General features: G+C 38.8%; 1 pseudogene; it reads right to left on the bottom strand.

Moving 5' to 3' along the window:
* The window catches only part of LOC125038689, a 32,567-nt pseudogene that overhangs the window by 5,774 nt on the left and 21,793 nt on the right, over positions 1-5,000 (bottom strand).

The following is a 5,000-nucleotide window of genomic DNA, read 5'->3' as shown; positions in this document are numbered from 1 at the left end:
TTGTGAGGAAAGTGGAAGTAAAGGGTTAATGGTGAATTTAGTTCGAGATTATGATGATGAGAGAGGAAGGAAAGGGTTAATTAGTGACACAGTGTGCTACTTATCCAATTAATATGAGGATTTGCATGCATTGTCGTCGACAGACCCACTGGGGTATATATATAATGCATATTCACTAATGTAAGAGTTAAAATAAAGTTCACTAACGTAAGAGATAAAATAAAGTTCTCTTATGTAAGGCATAAACCAAAGTTCATTAATATAAAATATAAAATGACCCAACCATGATATTTTAAGCACCATAAAGAATGTTGACTAGAAAAAAAAAAAAAAATTACACGAAAAATATTCATAAAACAAAAGTCCACTAAACAAACAAATCACAAGATATGCGAGACTGTACTAGCTGCACGAACCCCCCCCCCCCCCCAACCCCTTAAGAAAAGGCATCGCAACACCAGTACCTGCATGTAACTCGTCTTGTCAGCTGCATGGACGGGGGTGTAGTTGGCCAGAGGGAAATGGATTCGGGGATAAGGCACCAGGTTGGTCTGGAACTCCGTCAGGTCGACATTCAGGGCGCCCTCGAACCTAGCCACGCCAAAGGGTCAGTTGGTTAAAGGAACTGTCTTCTTTGCGACTAAATGCATTACGAAAAGGTAAGGGTGAGAGTGGATGTAATTCGCAGCGAAGGATATATTTTTTTGTTTATTTATTTATTTACTCTTTATCATTATTATTATTATTATTATTATTATTATTATTATTATTATTACTATTATTACAACGAAAACAAATATTTACTTATTTATTAATTTATATATATATTTATTCATTTTATTTTGAAACGAAAGAGATGTTTTGTTTCTTTCTGGTTTTGCCGATTTCCACTTCATCTTCGCAGAAAAGATAGATGTATTTCACCGTTTTTTTTAACTGTATCATCGTCATAAATACATATATAAGACATAATCGAGTTAGGATCATCATAAGTTTTACGGTATCATCATCACCACATTATATCACTACCATTATCATCACTCTATCTCATCATCATCGGTATAATATCACCATCACATCATTATCATATCACCATATCAATATTAATCTTACCACCATCATCACCGCTACCTTCACTATCACCTCCACACCACTACATAACCCCATAGCCATTCTATGCACTAGACTCCCTCCCCTTATCTGACCTGAGAGAGGCGGTGATGGAGGAGACAATCTGGCTGATAAGGCGGTTGAGGTTGTGGTAAGTGGGTCGTGTGATGTCCAAGTGCTTGTTGCAGAGTTCGTAAATGGCTTCGTTATCTACCATGAAGGCCACGTCGCAGTGTTCCATGGAAGTGTGCGTTGTTAGGATGGAATTGTAAGGTTCCACCATCGCTGTTGATACCTGTAAAGGAGAGAGGAGGGGGATGGTGATGGGATTTATTGGTGGGGAGTGATGGTGGTGTGGGGGGCGCGGGGGCGGGGGGGGGGATTGATTCCGGAAGGTGGGGGGAGACAAAAAGAGGGTGAGAGTGAATGAAAGGGGCCATTGTCGAGTACCGAATGGTGGATGGGGTCTGTGGTCTACTCTAAGGGTATTTGGTTGGTGGTTGGCATTTCGATTTGTCTTTCTTTTAGAAGTAGACCCGTTGTTTTCTCTCTCTCTCTTTCTCTCTCTTCCTCTCTCTCTTTCTCTCTTTCTCTCTCTCTCTCTCACTCTCTCACTCTCTCACTCTCTCACTCTCTCACTCTCTCTCTCTCTCTCTCTCTGCCGGCCCCCCTCCCCCACACAAAAACACACATATATACTATATCACACATATATTTAACCAAGTTAAGTCACTAGACCCAGTTTACAAGAACTCGAACACCAGTAAATTGATTTTGCAAATCAATAGTCAGATAGTTTTGCAGTTTTGTCAAAACCAATACATGTTTATTATTATTATTATTGATATCATTATCAATATTATTATTATTATCCTCACCAATCATCATCATCATCTTCCGAATAATCCACATACATAAAAGGAAGGCTAGTGATTCAATTAAAAAAAAAAAAAAAAAAAAAAAATGCTAGTGAATTTCCTCTCAATTTCAGTCAGCAGAAATTGAGAGAGAAAAATGGAAAATTATTAATTGTAGTATGCTGGTTCCCATTCTTCAAAGACATCTATAGCTCTGTAATCGAATTGTAGGAATGAGAGAAACTGCTGACATTTAATTTAATCCTCAACGACGAATTCTTTATAAATTATGTTTTACGTAGTTGTGTATATATATTTTTTCACACACACACACACACACACACACACACACACACACACACACACACACACACACACACACACACACACACACACACACACACACATTCACCGCCTTCCTTCACATCTTTGTTCAAAAGTCTAAAAATAAAATAATTAAAAATAAACCAATTCCCTCTAATATATAAATTAAAGTTTACTGCATACAAAACTCCTTGCTTTTGAATTAATTAACAATATCCTCGCTTCAGAAAATAACCATTTGTATTGACCGGCGCGACCTTGCTTTCGGGTTAACATATTGGAATTCATGAAATTTTCATATCCAGGGCAGGCATGGAGTTCCTCGAACAATAACTATAAGGATAGCGAATAAATGATAAACCCACTGAAATGACACAATAATCTCGAATTATAAACGGATACACCTTTTCGAACCTCCACTTTTTTGTGAAACGAAGCATTAATTGAGTTATACGAAGCAATAGTCTCGAAATACCCCGTGTCTTCTTTCATCGTCGTGGTAAAAAGAAAAGTAAAAAAAAAGAACATTCGGCGTTGATTGATCTTAAATATGTGGCCGATTTAGTGAATAATAAGTATTTTAAGAGTTGGTGTTGAATGGGTTGTGACGCTACTGTGAAAGAGCGCGTCGTAAAGCTCGAATTTTATTTTTCATCTTTATCGGCTTTGTTGTATTTATGTTTCACAAGATGAGGTAAATATCATGGTTCTTAAGGCAAGAAGAGGAAGCCGACATCTGATTCTGGGTGAAGCTGAGGTAATGTGATATTTTGACTTTTGTCTTTTTCTCTCTACGTTTCTCTGCACTTTTATCTGTCTCCTCCCCTCCACCGAATTCTACTGACTTTTGTAGTTTTATATGATTCTTAATTAGGATTTGTTTTTTTTTCCCCATATATAGCCCTCAAGATTAAAAAACATACGGTTATTACAATTCGATATTTCTCAACCTTCTTATCTCCCCTGTGAGATTAATAGATTTAGCTTATTAGATATTAGAATAAAACAAACTATGCACTAGTAGTTCTAGCTTACTAGAGATATGTTAAAAAGAAATCTATACACGGTTCCAGCTTATTAGATATTGGAAAAAAAACACACTGCCAGTTCTAACTTGTTAAATATTGAAGAAAAAAAAATCTATTCACTATCAGTTCTACTTATCATATATCAAAGAAAAAAAAATCCATACACTACCAGTTCTATTCTAAGTCATCCGTTTTGGGAACATCGATTACCTGTGGCGCGGGGTAGATGGCGAACTCCAGCTTGGTTTTCTTGCCATAATCAATAGACAGGTGTTCCATAAGCAGGGAGGTGAAACCCGAGCCTGTCCCGCCTCCGAAGGAATGGAATACCAGAAAACCCTGTGGGAGAGAGGGCGTGAAGGGTGGGTGAGGGTGATGGGGTGAGGGAGGGTGAGGGAGAGAGGGAGGGAGGATGTGGGAGTGAGAGAGAGAGACGGAGAGGGAGAGGGAAAGGGAGAGGGTGAGGGTGAGGGAGGGGGTAGGGTGAGAATGAGGGAGGGGGAGGGAGGATAGGGAGATGGAGGGAGTATGGAGAGAGAGGGAGAGAGGGATGGAAAGGGAGAGAGAGAGAAAAAAAAGAGAAAAGGAGAGAAAAAGAAAGAAAAGGAAAAAAAAAAAAAAATACACGATAAAAAATTAGCTACGATAAGCTATGGCGATGGGGCAGAAGGCCTACATGTACAGGGGAATATGGGGGTCATTGTAGACATATCGGAGAGCATGGGCGCTTTTAACATTCAACACATGGTTTAAATAACTTAATAACGAAGTCATGATTGCAATATTCAAACTAGCTCGAATGCTCACTTTCAGACTACTTTCAGGCCATCTCCAGGCTATTTTCAAACTGTTTTCAGGCAAATTTCAAGCTGTTTTCACAGACACGCCTCACCACATACCTGCAGGCTATTAGCTTGATCTGCCAGGCGTCGAATCTGGTCGAGTGTGATGCCGATCATCTCTTTCCCGATGGTGTAGTGTCCTCGAGCGAAATTATTAGCAGCGTCTTCCTTTCCCGTAACCAGAAGCTGAGGGTTGTAGAGGCCCCTGTACATGCCCGTTCTGATCTCGTCTGTTGAAGAAGATGCCGAATGTTTAAACGGCGTGACCTTTGCTCTGTTAGGCTGTGACTGTTGAGGTAGTGGATGAAGGTTAATGTAAAGTGGTCTTAGAGGCTGTTTAAGTTTTTTTTTTTCTAAAACAATTAGATATATGAGTGTGCATTGGAGCTTTGATTGTGAGAATGTTGACCGATGATGAATGTGAGGAAGTTTAGGTTTTGTGAAACTATTAGAAGGATTGTTAATCTACTTACGCTATGACACTGGGATGCTGACTGAATATCATTGTCTTTAGTGTTAGTTTTCTAAACCATTAGGAAAGATGAATGAAAATAACAATAAGTCTTCTAAACCATTAGAAAAGATGCGTTCCACTTTTACGTTTGAAAGTAGGGCAGTGGTTTGTTGCAAGAGGCGAGAGGTGTTATGCAGTGTTGGTCTTGGCAACCATTGGAAAAGGATATGGATCAATGTCTCTACTTTTAAAGAGTTCTTCCTAATATTAAAGAATATCTGCTGAAGTATTGTGTAAGGAATTTCTGAACATTCGTGATTTTAAAGGAAAATCGGTTTTGTGATTTCTAATCAAACTGTACGTATGGCAAAGGTAAATGCATATA

Source organism: Penaeus chinensis, chromosome 25 (genome assembly GCF_019202785.1).
Source record: "Penaeus chinensis breed Huanghai No. 1 chromosome 25, ASM1920278v2, whole genome shotgun sequence".
Classification (NCBI taxonomy): domain Eukaryota; kingdom Metazoa; phylum Arthropoda; class Malacostraca; order Decapoda; family Penaeidae; genus Penaeus; species Penaeus chinensis.
Note: the sequence above shows the minus strand (reverse complement) of the source record. Positions and strands in the feature narration are given on the sequence as shown.